Genomic DNA, 9,795 nt, shown 5'->3' on the forward strand with positions numbered 1-9,795 from the left:
TTTACCGAGGGACACAGCTATTCGAATAGATAAACTTCCATGCAAGAGTGCACCACATAACCCAACACGCTCGATGCCCTTTCGCCGGACACATTTTCCTGGGTCATACCTGGCCTCGGAAGATCAACACATCACAACCCCACCTAGGCACAACAGAGAGGTTAGCACGCCGGTCTAAATCCTAAGCGCACAGGGGTCTGGGCCCATCACCCATTGCACACCTGCACATTGCGTACGCGGCCGGTGAGCAGACCTAGCAACCTCCATTACAAAGGAAGTTGTGTTATGCGGTCCAACCCGGCGCGCGCCGCTCAGTCGCTGACGTCGAGAAGGCTTCGGCTGATACCACGACGTCGAGTGCCCATAACTATTCCCACATAGTTGGTTAGTGCGTATAGGCCAGTGGTCAGACTCAGATCAAATACCAAGATCTCGTTAAGCGTGTTATTTGAAATATCTGCGGACGCTGACCAGTGATACGTCTCCAACGTATCTATAATTTTTGATTGTTCCATGCTATATTATATTCTGTTTTGGACATTATTGGGCTTTATTATACACTTTTATATTATTTTTGGGACTAACCTATTAACCGGAGGCTCAGCCCAGAATTGCTGTTTTTTGCCTATTTTAGGGTTTCGCAGAAAAAGAATATCAAACGGAGTCCATACGGAATGAAACCTTCGGGAACGTGATTTTCGGAACAAACATGATCCAGAGGACTTGGACCCTATGTCAAGCAATCAACGAGGAAGGCACGAGGTAGGCCCCCCAGGCGCACCCTCCATCCTCGTGGGCCCCCTGTTGCTCCATCGACGTACTCCTTCCTCCTATATATACCTACGTACCCCAAAACTACCAGATACGGAGCCAAAACCCTAATTCCACCACCGTAACTTTCTGCATCCACGAGATCCCATCTTGGGGCCTTTTCCGGAGCTCCGCCGGAGGGGGCACCGATCACGGAGGGCTTCTACATCAACACCATAGCCTCTCCGATGAAGTGTGAGTAGTTTACTTCAGACTTATGGGTCCATAGTTATTAGCTAGATGGCTTCTTCTCTCTTTTTGGATCTCAATACGAAGTTATCCCCCTCTCTTGTGGAGATCTATTCGATGTAATCTTCTTTTGCGGTGTGTTTGTTGAGATCGATGAATTGTGGGTTTATGATCAAGTTTATCTATGAACAATATTTGAATCTTCTCTGAATTCTTTTATGTATCATTGGTTATCTTTGCAAGTCTCTTTGAATTATTAGTTTGGTTTGGCCTACTAGATTGATCTTTCTTGCAATGGGACAAGTGCTTAGCTTTGGGTTCAATCTTGCGGTGTCCTTTCCCAGTGACAGTAGGGGCAGCAAGGCATGTATTGTATTGTTGCCATCGAGGATAGCAAGATGGGGTTTATATCATACTAGATCATTGAGGGCGCGCGTTGCTGCGCCCGTCCATTTTTCCAATAGAATGATAGAAAGTTACTAAATATATAGAAAGATGAAAGAGTTAAATTCTTATTTTTAGTGAAATACTCGAACTTCTGATCCATTTTGTGCAAATGAAATACTGATCATTTTACATGACTATTATCTTCTATACTTGTCGGGAATGGCATACAGAGCTCAAAAAGGAAAAGGCACACATCCGTCAGCAATATAAACTACATGAAGCAGTCGGCGTGTGCATTATGCAACTCTGAACAAAATTAGTGAAGTGATTGCTCTGTTGGGATCATGATAAGAGAGTTAGACTCGTAGCAGAAATCTCTATAACAAGCTATATAATGTAAATTTAAATGTGGAAAATAGTACAAACCTGAACAGAGTCGTCGTTATGTGCAAAAGAAGTCGGCGGTTCATGTGGGTGGTGGAAAAGGATGTATTCAAGTTGAGTTTGGAGTAGAGAGGTGCTATGCCTATATTGAGGATGTTCAGCTGGTTCTGAAGTTAGATAAAGAGGGATTTGTGTGCATCCTTGACCAAACTGCGGCGTTAGTGATGCAGAAGAGGACAATATAAGCATATAGATAATAGCTCTAATCAGTAAAAATGAAGAATTAGTATAGATAACAGGCCAAGACAATGCAAATACCATTTTGTAAGCAGCCTGAAAATTGAAGCCAAACTTGGTTGTGTACATTAGAAACTAAACTATGTAAAAACTATGCAAAGATGAGTATAAATTGTACTTGACATGGCAGCAGCTATGGAATCAATCACAGTTTTAGCTGGCTCAGTGGATATATATCAATCAGCAACACTTAAATCTGTAGCATCCTCGTTCAATCTGATGAACAAGAAAGACAGTGATGAAAGTACTGAACTAAAGATGCATCATAAGGGTATCTTATGATATAATTTGTACACGTCAATAGGTTGTAGCAATGCCCTACTCTCATGACCCGGAATAAGAAAATTATAAATGACAGGATGATCCATTTGGAAAGAGTGCCAAGAAATTGTAAACACTCTTTGTTCTGAAATACTATGCAACGGAAAGATGATTCTAGGAATAAAAGGCACATACGGTGTAAATAACCATTCATCTAATGATCTTAAGAACCAAGGGAATGTTCATTTGAAATCATAATGTAAGAAAAAAGATATAGAGAGAACCTAAGTATCTTTATTCCACATTATAATGCAAGAGAAAAAAGACAAATGAAATAATAATTTGATGTACCACTATTTTATTGCCAAGTTGTAGAAAGATTTGCCTATATGTAGACAGTTATGCTTCTTACTCACACCCTAAGCACACGGTATGAAGTTATTGTACATATCATTAGACCATATAGCCTCTTAGAATAACATTCTTCAATCTAAAACTGCGCTTACATTACATGGTATCAAAACAAATATAAAAATGCTTCATTGGCAGAACCATTCTTGTTCCTATTATCAATGCCCAACTGCTCACATTCTAGATTCCACCAGATAGCACAACATAAAAAAATTAAACACTGAAAACTGAAAAGGACGCACATCAATAGTACTGAAGGCCAAAATTACAATCCTTTGTACTCAGCAATCCTTGTCTCCAATTAAATGGTTTGATTTGATCATGTCATGTTTGTTGCTCCATGAATCTCCCAAGTATTCTAATTTTAGCAGCAACCAAATCCTTGCTCCAAATCCACCAAACCAAATCACATGTAAAAACAGGTGGAATCAGGGTGCGCAATCCAGACTAAGATCCAATAGTAAGCAAAAAAAAGACAAAGTAAACAGAAACAACTATGCGAGCAGTAGTACAGGAGAAACAAAGCAACATACATGATGCCTAGATGCAAATTGGGCATCAGCACATAGTTGATGTGCCTACTTCTTAACTGATGCGGCATGCAGATGGACGACTGCGTCAATGCCGATGGTGCCAAGGACAAAGGTGGAGTTGAGAAGCAGCAAGGGCAGTGGTTGTGTATCTGTAGAAGGGGAGGCATGAGAAAATGGATGGTGGTGCCACTGATTTTTTCCCTTCAAGTTACCCATGTGGCTCGGTTCTTCCTCCTCCCAGCTATCCTTGTAGCCGGGTGGGTAACATTTTCTCTCAGCATCCGGTACTGCACCTCCACTCAGGCATAAGCCTCTTCATGGCCACTGACTGCAACATCCATCCGCGGGGTAGTCTTGTGACTATAGTGACTGATGGGATGGATGTCGTGTGACACAGACTAAGCGAATTCGCTGTATATTTCTAGTTATGTGTGCCTCCTTTTACATTGTAAATGATACTCTCACAGTCAGAACCCAATTATGCTCAAAACTTGAAGAACGGACAATCAAATTATGTTAGTTATGTTCTTCAGAAAAAAAGAGAAGAAGTGTAATAAAAAAGAGAAATTTGATCAGCTTGATAAACAAAGTTATATTGAAAAAATTATATCACTAAAATAGCAAGTTCAACTAAGTGATAACCATGGTGCATTAGAACATACAAAGGAGTGGATATGCAGACTGGTAGAGAATAACTCAAGAGCTAGCATTTGATTTTAGACACATAAAATTTAGTTTGTTGTCTTCTTGGAGGAGTGATCTCAATTCACAATTTGAGCGCCCTGTTTGGGCAGATAAAACCACATGAGAAGCATATGCCAAGCCAAAAGAAAAACCTTACTTTCTTAACACGGAACAAACCAACCCTAATCATCCCTAATGTCTTATGCTTAGTCCTCCTTATGCATTTCAGATTTATAGTGTAACTATTACCTGGCCAGGAGGCGATTCATGCAGTAGCATAGCACGAAGAACACTTGGCGGCTGTCCAGAGACATGTCCTCTTGTGCAGATCCTTCCATCATCTCCGGCCTGAGTTATGGGGCACCGATCGAGATAACTGACCTCTTTGTGCAGTTGCTGGAGCACCATGGAGAAGAAGAGGCTGCCCAATGGTAGTCCCTGAAGCCAAGAAGAACAGGGGAGGGATGATTAGGAGTCCCTGCACCAATAATCGCCATCATTCCTCAATGTTGCTTGTCTCGAGCTCTCCTCTTCTGCAGGTAGCCGCCCTCGCTGCTCACCCCATCGGACCCTCATGAGCTACCTAGCCGTGTGCGCCGCCTCCAACCTTCCTGATGGGAGAGATTGGAGGAGGAGGAGCAATGAGGAAGAGAAGAGAACGGGGGAAGAGGAAAAAGATAGATGAGGGGAGCGCACCAATTCAACTCCCTCAGCAAGGCCGCGATGCCCGCGTCGCTGAGATGTAGGAGAACGTCGTGCACGCGCTGCGACCAGGAGTGGTCGGTGCAGAAGGCGACCCACTGGTTTGGGACGTGCGTCGGCGGCGGCGACTCGTCCACCATCGCCTTCTTGTTCTTACCGTCGGCCGGCCCCTCGTGCGTGTCAGACGTGTACCTGCCGGCGGGGGTGCCTTTTGTCGCTTGAGTGAGAGAGGAACGTCGTCGCTGGAGGTTGGCGTCGACAGTGGCGGCGGCGGCGAGGGGAGGTCGGGGAAAGAGAGACGAAACAAGATGGGTGTGCTTGCGGGCTTCGAGGGGTTGAATCGGCTTCGAGTGTAAACAGGCCCGATTAACCAGAGGCCACCGTTTTTTCTACCGGAGTAGCAGCCCCTTAGGACAGCGGCCCAGTTAGCGAGAAACTGAGCATCGGACCATGTCAGCCTTCCCAAATTGTCACGGGAGTAGCGGCCCAATAGGCTAGCGCTTGGTGGTAGCGATCGAAGCTACCAGGCGTGAGATTCCGAGCTAATCGCACGACCGAAAATGACTGAAACTGACGATCGAATAGTCAGGAATGCTAATGGCCTGAGAGGGCTGGGAGGGTGCTCAGTTATAATATATCTAAATTGCATGCGTTTATCCCTCTACATCATGTCATCTTGCTTAAAGCGTTACTCTGTTCTCTTAAACTTAATACTCTAGATGCATGCTGGATAGAGGTCGATGTGTGGAGTAATAGTAGTAGATGTAGGCAGGAGTTAGTCTACTTGTCTCGGACATGATGCCTATATACATGATCATACCTAGATATTCTCATAACTATGCTCAATTCTGTCAATTGCTCAACAGTAATTTGTTTACCCATCGTGAAATACTTATGCTCTTGAGAGAAGCCACTAGAGAAGCCTTTGGCCCCCGGGTCTATTTTCCATCATATTTATCTTTCAATACTTAGTTATTTTTATTGCCTTTTATTTTACTTTGCATCTTTTATTTCTCTTTATCAAAAAAATACCAAAAAAATTATCTTATCATATCTATCAGATCTCACTCTCGTAAGTGACCGTGTAGGGATTGACAACCCCTTATCGCGTTGGTTGCGAGGATTTATTTGTTTGTGTAGGTGCGAGGGACTCGTGCGTGGCATCCTACTGGATTGATACCTTGGTTCTCAAAAACTGAGAAAAATACTTATGCTACTTTGCTGCATCACCCTTTCCTCTTCAAGGGAAAACCAATGCAAGTGCTCAAGAGGTAGCAAGAAGGATTTCTGGCGCCGTTGCCGCGGAGGTTACACAAAAGTCAGCATACCAAGTACCCATCACAAACCCTTATCTCCCGCATTACATTATTTGCCATTTGCCTCTCGTTTTCCTCTCCCCCACTTCACCCTTGCCATTTTATTCGCCTTCTCTTTTCCGCTCACCTTTCTTCCGCTATGTCGGAATCAAAAAGGGTTGGGAGTTCTCTCCCGAGTTTTAGTGCTTTGGACAATCCTTCTATTCTCGCTAAACTCATAAATAAAGATGCTATGGAAAGACCTACCGGAGTTATCAATGAGAATCTTAATAATTTTGATGAAAATGATTCCGGAAATTTTCGTTATTTACTTGATGAATCTTTGAAAGATGCTTGGGATAGACTATTAAGGATCAGGGCTAGCTATGTGCCTCAATACCAAATTGAAATTTACTTTAAAAAGCTTTTATGTTGCCCTACCTTCTTATTTTAAGCATGTCCTAGATTCTATATTTGAAGAAGGTTTTCTTGAAGGGGATGCCGTAGACACTTATGAAAAGATGAAAACCATATTTGGGCACCCATGAATGAGAAAGTTGAATCTACATCTCTTTTGCTCTCTTACCAAAACGAATCTATCAAAGAGATGAAGGCTAACTTAGATACAAATTTCCGTAACGTACTTAATATTTCTTCTACCATTAATAGCCATGTGCTTTATCAAAATAGAAAGATTAATTTCATAGATAGCAAGTTTGCTCTTTTCTTCCCTAAAACCAAAGATGGCAATACCTAGATCTATCCTTGCTTTTATGCCTAGCTAGGGACGTTAAACGATAGCGCTTGTTGGGAGGCAACCCAATTTTATTTTTATTCATTGCTTTTTGCTCCTGTTTAGTAATAAATAATTTATCTATCCTCTGTTTTGTTTATGTTTTTTGTGTTTAATTAGTGTTTGTGCCAAGTAGAACCTTTGGGAAGACTTGGGGAAAGTCTTTTTAATCTTGCTGTAAAAACAGAAACTTTAGCGCTCACGAGAATTGCTTCCATTTTTATTTGGAAAGGGATATTTAGTTAATTCTTTTTGAAGATGATTAATAGATAAATTCCTCACGTCCAGAAATTTGTTTTAGAATTTTTTTGGGTTCCAGATCTTGCGTTAGCTACAGATTACTACAGACTGTTCTGTTTTTGACAGATTCTGTTTTTCGTGTGTTGTTTGCTTATTTTGATGAATCTATGGCTAGTAAAATAGTTCATAAACCATAGAGAAGTTGGAATACAGTAGGTTTAACACCAATATAAATAAAAAATGAGTTAATTACAGTACCTTGAAGTGGTGTTTTGTTTTCCTTCGCTAACGGAGCTCACAAGATTTTCTACTTTAAGTTTTGTGTTGTGAAGTTTTCAAGTTTTAGGTAAAAGATTTGATGGATTATGGAATAAGGAGTGGAAAGAGCCTAAGATTGGGGATGCCCATGGTACCCCAAGATAATCTAAGGACACCTAAAAGCCAAAGCTTGGGGATGCACCGGAAGGCATCCCCTCTTTCGTCTACTTGCATCGGTAACTTTACTTGGAGCTATATTTTTATTTACCACATGATATGTGTTTTGCTTGGAGCGTCTTGTATTATTTGAGTCTTTATTTGTTAGTTTTCCACAATCATCCTTACTGTACACACCTTTTGAGAGAGACACGCATGATTCGGAAATTGTTAGAATACTCTATGTGCTTCACTTATATCTTTTGAGCTATATAGTTTTTGCTCTAGTGCTTCACTTATATCTTTTAGAGCACGTCGGTGGATTTGTTTTATAGAAACTATTGTTCTCTCATGCTTCACTTAGATTATTTTGAGAGTCCTACAAAACAGCATGGTAATTTGCTTTAATTATGTTAGGCATTCAAGATTAATAAAAAATTTCTTATGAGTGTCTTGATAATTGTTTTGAGATATGGAGATGGTAGTATTAGACTCATGCTATTTGAGTAGTTGTGATTTTTTTTGAGAAATACTTGTGTTAAAGTTTGTGATTCCCGTAGCATGCACGTATGGTGAACCGTTATGTGATGAAGTCGGAGCATGATTTATTTATTGATTGTCTTCCTTATGAGTGGCGGTCGGGGACGAGCGATGGTCTTTTCCTACCAATCTATCCCCCTAGGAGCATGCGCGTAATACTTTGCTTTGATAACTTGTAGATTTTTGCAGTAAGTATATGAGTTCTTTATGACTAATGTTGAGTCCATGGATCATACTTTTCTTTCTTCCACCATTGCTAGCCTCTTTAATACCGTGCACCTTTCGCCGGTATCATACACCCACCATATACCTTCCTCAAAACAGCCACCATACCTACCTATCATGGCATTTCCATAGCCATTCCGAGATATATTGCCATGCAACTTTCCACCGTTCCGTTTACTATGACACGCTCCATCATTGCCATATTTCTTTGCATGATCATGTAGTTGACATCGTATTTGTGGCAAAGCCACCATTCATAATTCTTTCATACATGTCACTCATGAGTCATTGCACATCCCGGTACACCGCCGGAGGCATTCATATAGAGTCATATCTTGTCCTAAGTATCGAGTTGTAATTCTTGAGTTGTAAGAAAATAAAAGTGTGATGATCATCATTATTAGAGCATTGTCCCAGTGAGGAAAGGATGATGGAGACTATGATTCCCCCACAAGTCAGGATGAGACTCAGGACGAAAAAAAGAGGCCATAAAAAAGAGAAGGCGCAAATAAAAAAAATATGAGAGAAAAAGAGAGAAGGGACAATGCTACTATCCTTTTACCACGCTTGTGCTTCAAAGTAGCACCATGATCTTCATAATAGAGAGTCTCCTATGTTATCACTTTCATATACTAGTGGGACTTTTTCATTATATAACTTGGCTTGTATATTCCAATGATGGGATTCCTCAAAATGCCCTAGGTCTTCGTGAGCAAGTGAGTTGGATGCACATCCACTTAGTTCCTTTTGTTGAGCTTTCATATACTTATAGCTCTAGTGCATCCGTTGCATGGCAATTCCTACTCACTCACATTGATATCTATTGATGGGCATCTCCATAGCCCGTTGATACGCATAGTTGATGTGAGACTATCTTCCCCCCTTTTGTCTCCTCCACAACCACCATTCTATTCCACCTAAAGTGCTATGTCCATGGCTCACGCTCATGTATTGCGTGAAGATTGAAAAAGTTTGAGAACACCAAAAGTATGAAACAATTGCTTGGCTTGTCATCGGGGTTGTGCATGATTTAAATACTTTGTGTGGTGAAGATAGAGCATAGCTAGACTGTATGATTTTGTTGGGATAACTTTCTTTGGCCATGTTATTTTGAAGAGACATAATTTCTTAGTTAGTATGCTTGAAGTATTATTATTTTTATGTCAATATTGAACTTTTATCTTGAATCTTTCGGATCTGAATATTCATACCACAATTAAGAAGAATTACATTGAAATTATGCCAAGTAGCATTCCACATCCAAAATTCTATTTTTATCATTTACCTACTCGAGGACGAGCATGAATTAAGCTTGGGATGCTTGATACGTCTCCAACGTATCTATAATTTTTGTTTGTTCCATGCTATATTATATTCTGTTTTGGACATTATTGGGCTTTATTATACAGTTTTGTATTATTTTTGGGACTAACCTATTAACCGGAGGCCCAGCCCAGAATCGTTGTTTTTTTGCCTATTTTAGGGTTTCACAGAAAAATAATATCAAACGGAGTCCAAACGGAATGAAACCTTCGGAAACGTGATTTTTGGAACGAACATGATCCAGAGGACTTGGACCCTACGTCAAGCAATCAACGAGGAAGGCACGAGGTAGGAGGGCGCGCCTACC

The 9,795-nt window shown here is 41.0% G+C and overlaps 1 long non-coding RNA gene across 1 annotated transcript; it reads right to left on the minus strand.

The window, feature by feature from the left end:
• Window positions 1–1,594: 1,594 nt before the first annotated feature.
• On the minus strand, window positions 1,595–4,984 carry LOC119282356. Its single transcript, XR_005138717.1, has 3 exons — window positions 4,653–4,984; window positions 1,813–4,567; window positions 1,595–1,719 (listed from the first exon to the last, which is right to left on the minus strand). It is a non-coding gene; the product is annotated as an uncharacterized LOC119282356 (long non-coding RNA).
• Between the last annotated feature and the right edge of the window lie 4,811 nt (window positions 4,985–9,795).

Source organism: Triticum dicoccoides, chromosome 1A (genome assembly GCF_002162155.2).
Source record: "Triticum dicoccoides isolate Atlit2015 ecotype Zavitan chromosome 1A, WEW_v2.0, whole genome shotgun sequence".
Taxonomy (NCBI): Eukaryota; Viridiplantae; Streptophyta; class Magnoliopsida; order Poales; family Poaceae; genus Triticum; species Triticum dicoccoides.